Raw genomic sequence first — 19,505 nt, 5'->3', positions numbered from 1 at the left:
GTTTTATCCTCCCCTGTGTGGAGTACAACTCTCGTGTGTGGGGAGGCTCCCCACATACAGCTCTTCACAATCAAAGGCTTTTCGTCTCATTAACTTTCCTCCTCTTACTGACTCCCTTCAACCTCTGTCTCTTTGTCACACTGTTGCATCTTTATCTCTTTCCTATCACTACTTCAATGGTCGCTGGTCCTCTGAACTGTCTGCATGCATTCCTCCACCTCTACGACAGGCGCGTAGCACCCGTCTAGCAGCAAACTCTCATCCCTTTTCTGTCCAACTCTCTAATGCAAGAGTTAACCGTCTCCCAGTCCTTCATTAATGCAACAGGTCAGCTCTGGAACTGTCTCCCTCAGTCTGTATTTCCTGCTTTGACCTCCAGCATTTCAAACGTAGTGTGTCCAGGCATCTCGAAATGATCTGATCATGAATTTGGCTCTCTCTTGTATTTTGTTTTTCTCTTGGAAGGAACAGTAATTGCTGGCTCATCGCCTTTGGCTCCTTTTTCCTTGCATTAAAAAAAAAAAAAAAAAAAAAAAAAAAAAAAAAACTATGGGGAAGCATCAGCAAGAGGACACTGCAAAAAACTACATAAAAAGAGAGACAGTAAAGACGTAAGGAAATTCAGTTTCCCAAATAGCACAATTGATCAGTGGAATGCACTACCGAATGAAGTAGTGTGTGGCAAAACTATTCACAAATTTAAGGATATGTATGATAAAAATGGTTTAATGCTTGGGACAGTAAGAGCTTGACTCCTTCCTGTAAAGACACAATTAGGTAAAAACACACACACACACACACACACACACACACACACACACACACACACACACACACACACACACACACACACACACACTGGAAACTCAAGATGTAAGGAAAGCCCCAGGACCTGATGGAATTCCTAATTGGGTACTGAAGGAATGCAGAGAACAACTGGCGGATAAAATTCACAGCTTAATTGTATGCTCACTGGAAGAGGGGAAAGTGCGAAAAGAATGGAAGAGGGCAAGTGTGGTACCAATTTACAAGGGAGGAAACAAGGAAGAGCCCCTGAATTATAGACCAGTGTCTCTAACCATGGTCGCAAAATTGTGTGAGAGAATCCTGAAAGACAGATGGATAAAATATCTGGAAGAGATGAATATTTTGGCTGAATGTCAGTTTGGATTCAGAAGTGGAAGGTCATGTGTTTCTAACTTGTTGAGCTTTTACTCAAGAGCAATTGATGTGGTACAGGAGAGAGATGGTTGGGTGGATTGTGTGTACTTAGACTTAGAGAAGGCCTTTGACAAGGTACCTCATAAGAGACTAATGTGGAAACTAGAATATATAGGAGGACTAAAGGGGAAACTTCTGGAATGGATGAGAGACTTTTTGAGAGACAGACAAATGAGGACAGTAATAAAGGAAAAGATGTCTGGATGGAGGGAAGTAACAAGTGGAGTCCCTCAAGGCTCAGTGTTGGCGCCAGTAATGTTCCTGATTTACGTAAATGATATGGTAGATGGAGTGAACAGTTATGCAAGTCTGTTTGCTGATGATGTAAAGATCTTGAGGAAGATAGAGGTTGAGGAGGATTGTAAAATACTGCAGGAGGATTTGGATAGGATACACAATTGGAGCCGGACGTGGGAAATGAAATTTAATGTAAAGAAATGTAAAATATTGGAAGTGGGTAAAAGTACCAGGAGACCATCACTGAATTATTTTTTGGGTAATGAATTAATCACAAAAAGGAGAGAAGAGAAAGATTTGGGAGTGCTGGTCCAAGATAGTTTGTCACCAGAAAAGCACATTAACAAGATAGTTGGAGTGACTTATAAACTCTTGACTAACATAAGAGTAGCATTTCATTATATGGATGAGGAAATGATGAAAAAATTGATAGTGGCCATGATCCGCCCCAGGTTAGAATATGCAGCGGTAGTGTGGTCCCCACGCAAAAAGAAAGATATAAACAAGATTGAGAGAGGTTAGTGCCCCTCCCCGGAAAACAACTAACTAAAAAAACAAACAAGAAGCCTCGGACAAGAACTGACCAAACGATGACGACCCAGGACCGGACAAAGGACTTGGTAATGAGTACATGGAATGTAAGAGGAGCGAATGATGAGGTGAAAGAGAGAGAGATTGTCCAGGTGCTTGAGGGTGCGAAAGTGGATGTATGTGGAATAACTGAAACAAAATGGAGAGGAGAAAGTGTGAGAGAATGGGAGTATGGATGGGGTATATGTGCAGGAGTAGGTGAAAATGAGAGGGCAAAGGAAGGAGTATGTATAGTTGTGAGTAAAAGATGGAAGAGGAACATAAGACAGCATGGATCAGTTGGGTCAAGGATTGTGTGGGTAAAGTTGAAAGTTGGAATACAAATGTGGGTGATTGTGTGTGTGTATGCACCAACGCAAGATCGTGCTAGAAGAGTGAGAGAAGAGTTCTGGACAAATGTAGAAGTGTGCATGGAAAAGTTTGGAAGGAATGAGAGAGTGTTTTTGATTGGTGATATGAATGGTAAAGTTGGGAATGTGAAGGTGGATGGAATAGTTGGTGAGTGGGGTGTGCCTGCTGAGATAGATGAGAATGGGAGTGCGTTAGTGGACATTTGTGCTGGGAGGGGGTTGGTGATAGCCAATACCCTCTTCAGGGATAAAATGATCCACAGGTATACATGGCGAGTGATGAGAAGGGTGGGTGGTGAACTGAATGAAAGAAAGGTAGTGATTGATTATGTGTGTGTGGATGAAAGGATGCGAAGATGTGTAAAGGATGCAAGAGTGTATAGAGGTTGGGGGAGTGGACTTTCTGACCACTACTTGGTGGTGGCCAGAATTAGAATGCAAGTAAGATGGAGGAATAGAAGAAGGGAAAGACGAGAGGAAGGAGTAGTTGCAAGGAGAGTGGAAAGGTTACAAGAGGATGAGAAAAAGGCACAGTATAAGAGAGAAGTGGAGGAACGATTGGGCAAATATGAATTGGAGCAGATGGGAGACGTGGAAGGTGTGTGTAAGATATTTACAGAAGAAATATGTGCAGCATGTGATGTGGTGTGTGGAAGGAAGAGAAGACGGAGGGGGGTGCAAGGAACAGCGTGGTGGACTGAAGAGGTGAAACAGGCTGTGGCACAAAAGAAGAAAGCATACAATGAATGGATGAGAAATAGGAGCGTGGAAGAAGTTGAGAGGCGGAAGAGAGAGTTATATGTGGAAAGAAAGAGAGAGGTGAAAAGATTAGTAAGAGAGAGTAAGAAGAGAGTGGATGAGGAATTTGGAAGGAATTTGAGTGTAAAGTGGAGGGACTGTAAGAAAATGTTCTGGAGAGAAGTGAAAAGAGTAAGACAGGGTGGAAGTGAAGTTAGCAGGGGAGTGAAAGATAAAAATGGTAGATTACTAGTGGAGAAGGGAGAAAAAGTGAGCAGATGGAGAGAACACTTTAAGGAATTGTTGAACATAGAGGATGGAAGTAATGCGAGTATAAGTGGCTGGGGAATGGCTGGGAGAAGGAGGGAGGTGAGAAGACAGGAAGAAATCAGTAGGATAGAAGTTGTGGAAGCAATGAAGAAAGTTAAATCGGGGAAAGCCCCAGGAATTGATGGAGTGTGTGGTGAAATGCTGAAGCATGGGGGAGAGATAGTAGTAGAATGGATGTGGAAGATGTGCAGATTGGCCTGGGAGGAAGGTAGAGTCCCGGAGGATTGGAAGTCAGGTATAATTATTCCCTTGTACAAAGGAAAAGGGGAAAAAGAAGTGTGTGGTAACCATAGGGGCATTTGTCTTCTTAGTATAATAGGAAAAGTGTATGGTAGGATACTTATAGACAGAGTTAGAGAAAGAACAGAGAAATTAGTTGGAGAAGAACAGGGAGGCTTTAGGAAGGGAAGAGGTTGTGTAGATCAGATATTCATTCTTAGATCTTTAGTGGAAAAGTTTCTAGAGAAGGGAAAGAAGTTGTATGCGGCTTTCATGGATTTGGAGAAAGCATATGACAGGGTGGATAGACAAGGATTGTGGAAAGTGTTATGAATATATGGAGTAGATGGGAAGTTGTTGAATGCTGTGAAGAGTATGTACGATGGTGCGAAGGCTGCAGTGCGTGTGGATGGTGAACTAAGTGAATTTTTCTCTTTGAAAGTTGGTTTGAAACAGGGATGTGTCATGTCTCCATGGTTGTTCAATTTGTACATGGATGGGGTAATAAAAGAGGTACAAGGTAGGGTAGTGGATGTTGGAGTGGCCCTGGTGAGAGAGGATAGTGTTTGGAAACTCCCTGTACTGTTGTTTGCAGATGATACTGTGTTGTTGAGTGAAGACGAAGGGGAGCTGCAAGGGTTGGTGGATGAGTTTGAGAGAATGTGTAAGAAACGGAATCTAAAGGTGAATGTAGGGAAGAGTAAAGTGATGGTCTGTGAGAGAGGTGAAGTTAATGAATGTACAGTGAGGTTGGATGGTGAGGAATTGGAAAATGTGAGTACGTTTAAGTACAAACTTGGGTAGTGTGATGAGTAAGGATGGAGGTTTGGAGGGTGAAGTGCTTGAAAGGGTACAGCAAGGAAGAAAGGTTGCTGGTTCTTTGAAAGCAGTGATAAGAAACAGGGAAGTGAGCATGGAAGTGAAAAAGTTACTACATGACAGTATTGTGATACCAACTCTAACGTACGGAAGTGAAGCTTGGACGTTGTTGGAAGGACACAAGTCAAGAGTGAGAGCAGTGGAAATGAGTTATTTAAGAGGAGCCTGTGGAGTCACATGGAGAGACAGGCTGACGAATGAGGATATAAAAGAGCGTTGTGGTATTGATGTGGATGTGATAGGAAGCCTTATGAGGAACACACTGAGGTGGTTTGGCCATGTGGAGAGGATGGAGGGTGAAAGACTGACGAAGAGAGTGTATGTGAGTGAGGTGGAAGGGGGAAGAGGGAGGGGGAGGCCGAGGATGAGATGGAGGGATGGGGTGGAGAGGTATATGAGAGAGGGGGGTGTGAGTTGGGAGCAGGGCAGTGAAATGGCGGGGGACAGGGCGACTTGGAGGCGATTTGTTTGTGGCCACCCCAAACGGGATTGAGGCGTCTGGTAATAGATAGATAGATAGATAGAGAGAATACAAAGAACAGCAACCAAGATGGTCCCCAGTCTGACAGACCTGTCTTACAGAGAGAGGCTGGAAAAACTGGAATTGCCTTCATTAGAGGAAAGGAGAAAGAGGGGAGACATGATTGCGGTGTTCAGGACCATGGTGGGAGTAGATAAAATTGACAAAGAAGATCTGTTTGTATGGGATAAGAGAGCAACAAGAGGACACGGAATGGAATTGAAAAAGTCAGGCTGCTTGAAGGATATCAAGAAATATAGCATTCCTTACAGAAGTATAGACTTATGGAATAGGCTGGACAAAGAGATCGTCCAGTCTAAAAACTTAAACGAGTTTAAAGCTAAATTCGACTTATTGAGAAACAGCGACGGAAACCCACGAGTATAGTACATTCCGTGTATATCACAATTAGGTATATTAGGTAAATACTTAAATATTTGGAACGACTTCACAGTGGGGATCAGTTCTTGAGAAAAGCATTTATGTGTGTAAAGGTAGACTTGATAAATGTGGATATGGAGACAGGACAACACGAGCATTGCTCAATTCCTGTATACTACAAATAGGTAAATACAAATAGGTAAATACACACACACACGTACAAAGAAGTGTGGATATAAAGGCACCTAACCCAAGAGGAATGGGGATTACTAAAGGAAAAGAGGGTAGAAGCAAAAAGAAAGAATGATGCAAGATCAGATGAGGAGAGAAGTAAATTTTTTTACAAAGTATTAGGGTTACAAATAAAAATATGGCACATATGCAGGAGAGACAATAAAAACAAGATAGTAGTGTCAGCCAATGTCAGATATGTGAACAGTATGGTGAAGTTGATGTCCTCAAATATAGATGGACTGGTATCCAAATTATCAGAGATAAAAGAGTATATCACAGAAAATGAGCCTCATATTATTTGTCTGTCATAAAGAAAATAAACCCCAAGTATATCAAACGACTCTTTAAATTTGCATGAGTACAATATTTGGCGAAGAGACAGAAATTTAAAAAAAGGAGGGGAGTTATAATACTAACAGAGAAAAAGACTCCAAGTAAAAGAGAGAGAAGTAGACATACCCTCACAAGTAGAATTAGTTGCAGTAGATATTAGTACATCAGAAGGGATATTAATTGTGGCAAATCTGTATATGCCACCCAAGACAAACACATGGGATAGAGGTGAATATGAAGACCAGGCAGAAAGGACAATTCAGAGTTTAAGAACCCTACTATACAGAATGGAAGAAAAATCTGAAAGAATTATACTAACAGGAGATTTTAACACAAGTATAAACTGGAATACTCTAGATGTAAAAAGCCATGAAAGTTGTTGGGATTAAAAGCTCTTCAGTCATATACAGGAATTTTTTCTAACGCAACATGTAAAGGAGAACGCCAGAAAAAGAGGACCAGAAGACCCCTCATTATTAGATCTTATATTTTCTAGGCAAGAAAATGAAATAGTGAAATTTGTAACCCCCCTTTCAACCAAATTGACCTTGTGTGGAGTACAACTCTTATGTGTGGGGAGGCTCCCCACATGCAGCTCTTATCAATAGAGTGGAGTCAAAGGCTTTTCGTCTGAGTAACTCTCCTCCTCTTACTGACTCCCTTCAACCTTGTCTTTTCGCCACACTGTTGTATCTTTATCTCTTTTCTATCGCTACTTTAATGGTCACTGCTTCTCTGAACTGTCTGCATGCATTCCTCCACCCCTACGACGGGCACGTAGCACCCGTCTAGCAGCAAACTCTCATCCCTTTTCTGTCCAACTCTTTAATGCAAGAGTTAACTGTTACTCCCAGTCCTTCATTTATGCAACAGGTCAACTCTGGAACTGTCTCCCTCTGTCTGTATTTCCTGCTGCCTATGATCGCCAGTCTTTCAAACGCAGTGTGTCCAGGTATCTCGAAATGATCGGAACTTGAATTTGGCTCTCTATTGTATTTTGTTTTTCTCTTGGAGGGAACTGTTATTGCAGGCTTGTGGCCTTTGGTTCCTTCTTCCTTGCATAAAAAAAAAGAAAAATGCAGTACTTGATTACAATATTGGGATAGCATATGATATAGTTAGAGGTATTGGAAATTACAGAAAGAGGCTAAACTATAAAAAGGGCAACTATCATGACCTAAAGAAGTACTTTAAGGATATAGATTGGGAAAAGGAAATAGAGGACAAGATATAAATATTACTTATAAAAAATTCTGTGAATTTTATGAAACTGGAGTCCATATTTATGTCCCATTGCACAAAGACACGGAAATATGGATAAAGAACTGGTTTAATACAGTAGGCTCACACAGTGCACGAGAGATTGGGCGGTCCACGACCTCGTGCACTGGGAACTCGCGTACTGGGAATACATAATGTTATGGGAATAATTACATATGGGCAGTACCCCCTCATACCTGGACATTTTTTGGCCCTTAGAGACATAATAAAGGTCATATTTTTCAGACATTGTACTACAGATATAGCTACAATAACAAAAATTTGGGTAGTCACCTTAACAACAGTGGACAACAGGCCTGATGACCTTAAATAACAGAGGTTCTGAGGCGCAGCAACACTTACAGCGCTGCACCCCCCACCGCACCTCCCACTGCACCAACACTTCCCTCCACAGACTCCTCTTGAGCACCTTCCCCAGGAGCATCAAAGTCACTCACTTCGGCCATAAACCCTTCGAAGTCCAATGCTGACACTTCTGACATTGCATCCTCTTCATCCTCAACAGGAACAGGAGCAGACGATGTCGCTGGTTCCGCAATTTCACCAACTTGAGCCCGCTGTGTGTAATTTGTTATGAGCGTCTGTCTGCTCCTGTTTATTTCTTCCCTGTGCCTGTCTGTGTAGAAATGGAAGAGTTTGTCGATACCAACCAGAAGTTCCTTCGTTCTTAGGTTGCTCACTTCCTGTTCCTTCACCTCTTCCTTGAGCTTATCCACGGCAGCAAGGATCTTGCTTATGTTTGACATACACAGCTCAGTCCTGCCTTCCATCACGCTAGGCTGCTCAACTTGACTCGGCCTGGCGTCGGGCTCTGCGTCAGCCTCGTCTATCCGTTGCAACACTTCCTCGGGAGGCTGTTCCTCAGTAGCAGTGTGCACTTCTTGTATGTCCGCCAATGTAACGTCCTTGAAACCTGGTACAGCTTGTGCTGCTGTCAGTGTTGCTGCCTCAGGCTCAGCCAGTGGTTGAATGGCCATCTCCTGGGTCGTGCATGAGTGAGGCACGAGCATTCGCCACGCATGGTTCACTGTTGCAGGTGTAATCTGGTGCCAGGCTTGTAGGAGAAATTCAACTGCGTACTTCACCATAAAATTACGCCAAAATGCCTCAACAGTCATGGCATCTGTGGCAGGTTGGGATACAGCTGCTGGCGGAGATGGAACAGGACCAGATGCCTCATCAAGGTCTTCGTTGTGATCTTCTTGTAGGGCATGAAGCTCCTCTTGTGTGTCAGTCTTCCTGTGTAGGTAGTCGTACACTTGCTTATGGCAGAAGTGCTTCACAGTGGGGATCAGTTCTTGATCCAGTGTCTGCACTAGTGACGTCGTGCGGGGCGGCAGAAATACAACACGACAATCCTTATGCAGATCTTTTAGGTATGGAGGGTGACTTGGTGCATTATCAAGCACAAGGAGCATCTTAAATGGAATGCCCAGTTCCCGACACTTGGTCTTGGCATCAGGGACACAGCACCTCGTTAACCAGTCTGCCATAATGTTCCCGGCCATCCAACCATTTGCGGACTTGTACCAGTACACGCCACTTGCATCCATGTTCGTGAAGTTTTTATAGCACCTTGAGTGTGAAGCTGTGTGTACAACAACTGGCCTCATCTTGTGGCTCCCAGACAGGTTTACAGTGAACATTACTGTCATCTTACACTTCTGGAGCTTGCGACCAGGGGCTTGTTTCTGTCTTTGAGCGATGTAAGTTGATTTGGGCATGGCCTTGTAATATAAGGAAGTTTCATCGATGTTGTAGATCTGGTCCATGGTGTACTGTTCCTCTTCAAGAAGCACTCTAAATATTGCAGGATAGTCTCTCGCGGCCAGCTCGTCGGCAGAGGCTTGTTCACCAGACACTTTCACGTAATGGAGTTCCTTGCGCTTGAGAAAACGGTTCAGCCATCCAACCGATGCCTTGAAAGGTTTGTCCACTTTTAACCTGCGAGATGCTGCCTTGTAAAAGAGCTGGGCTTGGTTCCGAATTAATCTTCCATTCAGTGGAACACCTTCCTTCTCCTTCCTCATTATGAAGGTGGCAAGATAGCACTCCATTAGTATCATAGCATGATTTCTCACCCGCAAATGGCTGTCTAGGTCAGAGGCACCGTACGTCTTCACTACAGCCCTTATGGCTTCACAGTTCTTCCACACAGTTCTCACTGTAGATTCAGCCAGTCCCAGGGCTCACCCGATGGTGATGTTTCCTTGACCCTCCTCCTTCATCTTGATAATCTCTAACTTAGTGGCATGCATCAGAAGTTTCTTAACTCTTGGGGTTGGAGCCATGGTGCGGTGAAGTACAGGCAAGGATGGAGCTGCAAAAAAAAACACCACACGTTGTACACGACAGGTTAGCTGTAGAGAGCTGATCCGCACTGTGCACGAGCCCGGACTGTTATGGCGCGCCCACTGCCTTGTACCCCAAGCTGCGCAGTAGAATGCTCGGGAATTTCTGTGCATCAACATGACGACACGTGACGCGCTGTGTGAGGGGTGGTCGCGCACTAATAGAAAATAGATTTTTGAGCCACTCCTTGCCTCTGCGTCGCATTCTCTGCGGTAAACTCGCGCATTCAAGGTTTTTGGTAATGATTTTTGGTCACTCGCGCATAATGCGAATCGCGCACTGTGATGATGCGCACTGTGCAAGCCCACAGTACTGACAGTAAAAAAAGAGATTTGCTGTGGATCAGATGCAGACGACATAAATGTGAGAGAGCATATAACAACTACAAGCAGACAAGAAATGATTATACAAGGATAAGGAGAGAAACTGAAAGGCAGTTTGAGGAAGCCCTTGTAAATAAAAGTACTGATCAGCCGAAGTTGTTTTACAGCTACATATGAAGCAAAGTAAAAGTTAATGATAAAATACAATCCATCGTGGATTAGGGGAAAATCTGTATCAATGAAGAAGATGTTTGTGGAGTACTAAACAAAAATTTCTGGTCAGTTTTCACTAAAGAAAGTAGATTTGCAAGAGATGAAAATGAACAAGCATGCCCACGCATACTAATAAATATACGTATAACGAAACAAGAGGTTCAGGAAGAGATGAGGAAATTAGACGGGAAAAGCCAATGGCCCTGACGAGATTTTGTGTTGGATATTACTGGAATGTGCAACAGAGCTAAGCAGTCCATTACATTTAATATTCAGAGAATCCGTAAGGCAAGGAAACCTAACTGATATTTGTAAGAAAGCATACATTGAGCCCCTTTTCAAGAAAGGAAATGGACAAAATCCACTTAACTGCCAACCAGTACAGGTTGGTAGTGAAGTGGGCGTTTGCTCCTGCACCAACTTAGTGTTAGGCAAATATCATGTTAGATTTCCTTCCACACCCCTGCCAAAGTCCACTTTTTACCCCTTTGTGGTGCAAAATTTTTTTTATACCCCCTATTTAACCTCCTAAAAACATTAATATGGTTATAAAAAGTACATTAGGTCAGTATAGGACTTTTTTACTTATTGTACTGTACCTTATGTGAGGAGAAGAGCAGACACACGTTGCCAGAGGGGGTTAACACACACTAACATCTATCAAAGTCTTTTTCACTTGCAACACTCCAAACATCACTTTCTAGGTCCTCCATAGCTTCTTCATCCTGCTGTCGCTGGGTATCCTCTTGCCATAGACCAGCGTCACAGCCCGTCCGGTTCAAATTACTGCTCTACGCTAACAGTGCCCATGTTAGAATGTTTATTTCCTTCCGCAAAATCGTGCTGCACTAGAGCAATATTGCACTCCAGCAAACTGCGTTAGGGGAGGAACACCTGTATCACTGACCAACGTCGTAAGCAAGATGTTAGAAAAACAGATACGAAGAATTTGGGTAAATCACCTGGAAAAACACAAAATGATAACAAAGACAATTTGGTTATAGAAAGGGAAAATCATATGTTACTAACCTATCAAGTTACTATGATAGAGTTGCAGAAATAATACAGAAAAGAGATGGCTGGGTAGACAGCATATATTTGGATCCACTCACTTGATGTAGAGCTGCCTACTTCTTCCTTAGCCTTTATCATTCTATTTCTGTGTCTGCCCTCCTCTCTTCATATTTTTCCCATCTTTTCTGTCACTTCTTATTGCTTTTCTTTCCTTTACAGGTGGCTTTACATTGAGTGACAAGCCAAATGGTTTCCTGTAAGCCAAAAAACCATTTACTACGCTGGGTGGTAACCATATAACCAAACCATACGTGCTCCCTACATGTCAACAAGTGGGTTGGTGGAGGATTAGTGCCCCTCCCCATAAAACAAATAACTCAAAGTCAAATGGCCACCCCTTACGGGATTGTGGCGTCTGGCAATAGATAGATAGATAGATAGAAGAAGGCATTTGACAGAGTACCACACAAAAGACTTTTATGGAGACTGTACGATCAAGGAGGTATCCAAGGTGATCAGTATGATTGGATGCAAGATTTTCTCAGTAAAGGGAAATGAGAACAGTGCTAAGGGGAAATTACTCATCATGGAGAGAAGTGACAAGTGGAGTTCCACAGGGCTCGGTGCTGACACCAGTTATGCTTTTAGTATATATAAATGACACAGACAGCAACATTGGAAATGGAAGCTACCTAATTGTGTTCTTGGTGATGCTAAAATACAAAGGGAAATTACAAACACAGACTCTTGCATAGAGCTACAAGAGGAATGAAATAAGCTTCATGACTGGAGCAATAGATGGCAAATGGAATTCAATGTGGACAAATGTCTATCTATCTATAGCCCGATGCCCTAATCCCACAAAGGGTGGCCGCAGACAAAAAGCATCCAAGTCACTCTGCCACCCACCATTTGACTACCCTCCCCCCAACTCACTCACTCCTCCCTCATATACCTCTCAACTCCATCCCTCCACCTCATCCTCGGTCTACCCCTCCCTCTCCCTTCCTCCACCTCACCTACATACACCCTCTTAATCTTTCATTCTCCATGCTCTCCACATGTCCAAACCACCTCCAAGTATTTCTCCTAACCTTCTCAACCACATCCATGTCCACCTCACAACGTTCCTTCACTTCTTCATTCGACAACCTGTCCCTCCATGTCACTCCACATGCTCCTCTCAAGTAACCAATTTCCACTGCCCTCACTCTTGACTTGTTCCCTTCTTGCAAGGTCCACGCCTCGCTTCCATACGTCAGAGTAGGGATCACAATACTATCATGCAGCGACTTCTTAACTTCCATACTCACCTCCCTATTTCTCACTGCTTTCAATGAACCAACAACCTTCCTTCCCTGCTGTACCCTTTCATGCACTTCATCCCCCAACGTTCCATCCTTACTTATAACACTACAAGTGACAAATGTCTTGTAATTAAATTTGGTAAAAGTGAGATGAGATGTCTGAGGAGTATGTGTGGAGTGACGCGTATGGATCGGGTGCGAAATGATGAAGTGCTAAGGAGAACTGGAGTTGTTCGGGAGATTGCTGGTAGAGTTGAGCAGAGGGTGTTGCAATGGTTTGGGCATATGGAGAGAATGGATAATGAGCGATTGGTGAAAAAGATAACTAGATCTGATGTGAGAGGTGTAAGGCTGAGAGGAAGACCACGAATAGGATGGATGGACAGTGTGAAGAGAGCGCTGGATGCGAGAGGGATGTCTGTTGAGCAAGGAAGAGTGGCTGTGCGTGACAGAAATAAATGGAGAGAAATTGTGAATGAATAAGTGATGACGCAGCCCTGAGGGGATATTCTTCCGCATTTGGTCTGATCAGCTAGTCAGGTCAGGTGCGGGTAAGGGGATGGGTCTGTTATGATGTGGCAGGGGTAAACCAGTTCTGCTGTCGGGCCCTGCTGCGGATGTCACTGATTGCATTGCGCAGTTGACCCTTGTGCGGTGTGGTGCGGTGAGGATCTGTCCGTTCTCCCCTTTGGGGCTAAGATGCGTATGAATGTGTTTGAATGGATGAGTAAATGGAGAGTGAGTCGTCCTGTCTCGGCTACCTCCCTTTCCTTGGGGGAAGCAGCCAAGGTATATAGATAGATAGATAGATAGATAGAGAAAAGACCAGACTGGGACTATAAGTTAGGAAGTTCAACTGTACACACATCAAAAAGGGAAAAGGATTTAGGAGTGATGATCAGTAACAGACTATCACTGGCTGACCACATAAATGAAAAAGTAAGGAACATGTACACACTGTTTGTTAATATTGGATAGCATTCACATATAAATGAAGACATGCTGAGAAAGATAATAACATCATTCATCAGACCAACTCTGGAAAGTGCATCAGTATTTTGGAATCTGCTTCTCAAAAAACACATAGGTAAGATTGAAAAGGTACAAAGGCCACTACAAGATGGGCACCAAGATTAAGGGACTAAGCTATGAAGAAAGACTCCAAAAATTAAATCTGCCAACATTGCAGGAGAGAAGGAAAAGAGGAGACATGATGATGTTATATAAATTCATTACAGGAAAGAGAAAAGAGACATAAATGAATATATAACTTATGGGGAAGCATCAGCAAGAGGACACTGCAAAAAAACTACTTAAAAAGAAAGGCAATAAAGACGTAAGAAAATTTAGTTTCCCAAATGGGGCAGTTGATCAGTGGAATGCACTACTGAATGAAATATTTAGGCTAAAACAAATAATAAATTTAAAGAGATTTATGATAAACATGGTTCAAAACACAGGACAGTACAAGCTGGACTCATTCCTGTAAAGATACAGTTATGTAAGAACACACACACACACACACACACACGAGCGAACAGCCAGAGCGAACGGACGTCTCTTGACTGCTCCCAGCCACTGCTGCCTGCAAACCTTAAGTAGTTTTCAGGAATTATGCCAACGGCCATACCACGTTGAGTACACCGCTTCCCGTCCGATCAGCGAAGTTAAGCAATGTTGGGTCTGGTTAGTACTTGGATGGGTGACCGCTGGGGAACACCAGATGCTGTTGGCATCCCTACGTGTCAAGTGGGGTTGGTGGAGGATTAGTGCCCCTCCCTGTAAAACAATTAACTCTAAGCCCTTGGCCACCCCGTTTGGGATACATGGCGTCTGGCAATGAATGAATGAATGAAATGTTTGTCCTGTCTCCTGTGGTCTTGTTTTAAGTTTAAAATACTGTAAGTTAATATAGGCTACCAAAAATGTAAAGATTTGTTGGCAAGAGTATACATGAATGTTTGTAGTATTTTCGGTAACAGCTGTTTTTAGTACAGTAACCAATCTCAAACATGGCCAATAATGTAAACATTGAGGGACTCGAATTTCCAGGATTTGATAGAAATACTTATGTTATGGATCTGGTTGAAACATTGATTATGAGGATTAGTGAACTTGAAAAGAAAGTGGAGAATCTAGTGTTAAAGGACGTGTCTGAAAATACGGAGATTACTATACAGAGGCTGATCCAGTCCAATGAGACGGCGAATGAGGAGATCAGGAATTTGAAGCGTGAAAATATCAAATTGAGGAGAAAACTAGAAGAGAGTACTAATAACACGGAGAAGGCGAGTAGCGTATTAGAAGAGCATAAGGCAAAGTGGGCACACGTAGAAGAAGAACAGAAAGAAGTGGTCAGCCAAGGAGAAATCATCCAGGAAGAAAGGGAAATGAACTAGAAAAAAATGGAAGAAAATGTAGGGACTATACTGAAGAAAAAAGAGAAAATATTGAGAGAAACTGTAGAAAGGAACAGATGTGTGGTAATACTTGGAAACAGGGATGAGGAAGAAAAGATTTGATCCGTGAGACTCGCGAGAGACACAAACCTTGCGAGAAGAATATTAGGCAAGATTGATCCCGAAGGAGACAAGTGGGTAAAAAAAATGGAGGAAGTAAGGAGGATAGGGCCTTATAAGAAAGGGGAAACAAGACCAATGAGAGTCAAGTTGTCATCAGAAAGTGTAGTAAATGATATACTTAAAGTGACCTGGAAACTAAGCAAAGAGGCAGAGATGGAAAATATTAAGTAAGCCCCCTCGTTTGGCGAATTTCAACTTGGTGAAACTCACTTTTGGCGGTAGGGTGGCCACGGACCACCGAATGCGCGCTTGGCGATTTGAATTCAAACTTGGCCGTCCCCTGGCGGCCGCACGTTGAACAATATCAAGAAAAATTGAAAATGTCAAAGCAGGCAAAAATAACAAAGTTTTTCTTAGAGAATCTGGACAGACAACGCAATATCCAAGACGTCATTGCCACCATTCCCGTAGACGATGATAACTGAAATCATTGATAACCCCCCCCACTCGATGTGCCACAAGAACAGCCCCAAAAGCAGCCACAAGAACAGCCACAAGAACAGTCGCAACCTCCCCAGCCATCCCAACCTCCCCAGCCACCCCAACCTCCCCAACTTCCCCAGCCAAGCTTCGCTGCCCTCTTTAAGCTGGATGCTGACTTTTCTGGCTTCGATGAAGTGGATGATCAAGCAAGACAAATGGTTGCTAAGGGGGTTATGGGGGAGGAGGGGGAGAGTGATGAGGAAAGTGGTGGTAGCAATTAAGCTGCCCCCACTGCCACTCCGACGTCCCCAGCCAAGCAAGCCTATCTTCACTCTATTTACGGTTAGTTACAACCTTTATATCATGTCTTATTAGCTTTATTTATTGTTTATTGGTCTGTTTTCTACATGTGTATTAATATGTGAAGGCAAAAGATTTTATTTCAGCTCAAAAAATGGTGTTTTAGGGGTCAAAAGGGGGACTTTGGCAATGACCAAAGACTGATTGAGGCACTTTATAGGCAATTTATATGGTAAAAAGAACTTGCGTTTGGCGAAATTCGAATTTGGCGGTAGTTTCGCCAGACTAATTGGATCGCCAAACGCGGGGGCTTACTGTAATAAGAAAAGATTTGAATGAAGAAGAAGAAAGAAAAGTTTTAAAATCATTGAAGGAACAGGTAAAGGAAAAAAATGATAAGAGGACAGAGGAAGAATGTAATACTTTTTTTTGGAGAGTGATGGATGTGAAAGTAAGGAAGTGGTATGTGAGGAAATAGAAGTGAAGGAAACTTGGGGGGATGGCTATGAAAGATCAGAAATTGAGGAAGTGGTACCGACAGAGAGTAGGAGAGAGGAGGGTATAAAAAACATCAAAAATAATTTGAAGGTGATATATACTAATGTTGATGGTTTAATATTGGCAAGGCTTGAAATTAACGATTTCTTGAGGGAACATGAACCTGATGTCATGTGCTTTGTAGAGACCAAATTAAGAGAAGATATTGATGTTCATTTGGGAGATGGCAAATACAAACTGTGCAGAAGAGACAGAAAAGAAAAAACGGGAGGAAAGAAAAGAAAAAACAGGAGGAGGAGTGATGATAGCAGTGAAGAACAACATAAATGTAGATACCGTGGAAATGGAAGAAGGCAGGACTGTAGTGATATATATGAAATTAGTAACTGGAAAGAATAGCAAGAGAGATATGGGGCGGTAGTGTATGTTCCTCCTAAGATGAGAGCATGGGATGATGATGAATACCAGGAGATGTTGTCAGATACAGCTAGTTATTTACAAAAAATAATTAAGAAAAGCAACAATATAATTTTGGTGGGTGACTTTAAGTGTAACGAGGTGAACTGGGAGGAATGGGACTCAGGAGGCAGCGAAGATTTGTGGGGCACTATCCATCCATCCATCCATCACCCAATCCTACATTGCCCCATGAGGAGCGTAGGAGACATTTAAGATGAGAGTGACCAACCTCAATCATCACTGAGTGGCATTACGTGAACAATAAACCCCAACCATCCCTTGGATATAAACCTTCATCGGCTCAATCTATATTATTAAATATAATAATGAATAACATGATGATGCAGTGGGTTAAAGAATAGACACGGTTCCGAGGTGAGGACACACCACGTGGTTAGATTTACTGTTTACCAAAGAACTCAATGTATAGAATCATTGAAACATTTCTGTCCTATAGGAAACAGTGATCATGTGGTCATTGAGTTCCTGATGATAATAGGGAACGTTGAGCCAAGAGACGAGCTTCATAGGCTGGGAAGATACAACTTTGGGAAAGCAAATTTTACAGGATTGAGAAAATTTTTTGAAAATGCGGATTGGAGAAAATTCAGAGAAACAAGAGAGATACAGAGGAAGTGGGATATCTTTCTAGACCTCTATAATTTGGGAGTGGAAGAATTTGTACCAAGAGTAAGAGGGAAAGGAACAGGGAAAATGAGTGGTTTAATAGAAGGTGTATGATAGCAAAAAAAGAGAGAGATAAGGCGTGGAACAACCGGAGAAAGAGAGGTAACAACAGAACAAAGGAAGAATATAAAAGAACTAGAAATGAATACACAAGAATACGTAGAGAAGAAGAAAGGAATTTTGAAAAAGGTATAATAGACAAATGCAAGGATGAACCCAAACTGTTTTATACGTTTGTTAATGGCAAACTGAAACAAAAAGAAGGAATCACCAAACTGAAAGTAGAAGGAGAGGTCTATAAAGATGCAGCAATGCAAGTTGAATTAATGAACAAATGTTTCCAATCGGTTTTCACTAATGAAAAAGAGTTTGTGGAAGGGGAGGGAGTGATTAGAAATGTACCGGTGATAAAAGATATAAAAGTGGAGGTACAGGAGGTGTATAAATTACTGGAAACTCAAGATGTAAGGAAAGCCCCAGGACCAGATGGAATTTCTAATTGGGTACTGAAGGAATGCAGAGAACAACTGGCGGATAAAATTCACAGTTTAATCGTGTGTTCTCTGGAAGAGGGGAAAGTGCCACAAGAATGGAAGAGGGCAAATGTGGTACCAATTTATAAGGGAGGAAACAGGGAAGAACCCCTGAATTATAGACCAGTGTCACTAACCAGCATGGTCGCAAAATTGTGTGAGAGAATCCTGAAAGATAGATGGATAAAATATCTAGTAGATATGAATATTTTGGCTGAATGTCAGTTTGGATTCAGAAGTGGAAGGTCATGTGTTTCCAACTTGTTGAGCTTTTACTCAAGAGCGATTGATGTGGTACAGGAGAGAGATGGTTGGGTGGATTGTGTGTACTTAGACTTAGAGAAGGCCTTTGACAAGGTACCTCATAAGAGACTAATGTGGAAACTAGAATACAGTGAAAGTCCTATTATTCGGCAGCTGATTATTCGGTAGATCCGACATTTCGGCAGTTTTGAGAAATAGTCCCATTTACGAAAATCGCTGATTGTTCGGCAGATGTCCGGAATCATCTCGGCAGTCCAGGAAGTGTTATCTGTGACTTGTAGGCCTAATGTTTCATTACAGTGTATGTTCACTAGTTTCTATATTATTTGAGATTCAGGTATAGTACTGTATTGATTACAGTATTGCACAGTATCATACAGTACAGTAACCACCCCCACCAAATTAGCGAAGGGTACATTCCAAGCCCCCTCGCTAATTCTCGAAATTCACTTATTCTTGACACCTTCCTGAAAATGACATTTACCAGTAATTGTGTAGCCCATTAACCACTGATACTGTAATGCATTACCCATAAATAAATGTTGCTTGTTAAATCAGTTTCCCCGTTGTTTTTAGCTGTACGGCTGTGACAGCTCTAGTATTGTTATTCCTCAGCATAATGGTGGAAGGGACTGTCCTGTTTAAATAAACCTTACCTAACCGAGTTTAACTGTACAGTACCTAATAATTTAATGAAACCTAACCTAACCTAATTTCAGAAAAATACTCAAAAATAAACTGGAGGAATATGAATTGCTAAGATCTTTCTGATGAAAGTTAAACGCACATTTAGCGCTCATTCTTTTGTTTGTTTTTGTGTTTAATGTGAAAGAGAGAGTATTGATGCAAACAGTAATATATCCCATTAACCCCTTAATAACCTCCGGCACTGAACAACCCTTTATGGTACCGATGTCAGTTATGTCAAGATAGTGTGAGCTATAAAGAAAACTGAACAATTATGGGGAGGGAATGAAGGTCACTGGTATGTTTACACGACTCTAAGCTACGATTCCAAGCAGTCAGGCGGTCGGTTAATCTCATATGTTTTTGCCCATTTGGTAAATACATCGTAACTTTATCAGTTTTTCCGTGACTCATAGCGATATCATAGCATGGGTTTAGGAAGCTAAATAGCACATTGCTAGGTGGGCCAGACGATTATCTTCACGTCTTTAAGAAAAATAAATTTATTTCAGAAGAATGGAAGAAACTTACTCTACGTACTCAGAGAGG

General features: G+C 42.3%; 1 protein-coding gene and 1 non-coding gene across 2 annotated transcripts in view; both read left to right on the top strand.

The window, feature by feature from the left end:
* Positions 1–19,505, top strand: part of LOC145401055 (guanine nucleotide exchange factor DBS-like) — a 1,269,176-nt gene that overhangs the window by 36,647 nt on the left and 1,213,024 nt on the right. The window lies entirely within an intron of this gene.
* Positions 14,140–14,258, top strand: LOC145401133 (5S ribosomal RNA). Its single transcript, XR_013897545.1, has one exon. It is a non-coding gene; the product is annotated as a 5S ribosomal RNA (ribosomal RNA).

The sequence above is a fragment of the Coenobita brevimanus genome, chromosome 54, assembly GCF_032717465.1.
Source record: "Coenobita brevimanus isolate Jiangsu-jjx chromosome 54, ASM3271746v2, whole genome shotgun sequence".
Classification (NCBI taxonomy): domain Eukaryota; kingdom Metazoa; phylum Arthropoda; class Malacostraca; order Decapoda; family Coenobitidae; genus Coenobita; species Coenobita brevimanus.
The sequence above is the reverse complement of the archived record's forward strand: the minus strand, read 5'-3'. Positions and strand labels throughout refer to the sequence as shown.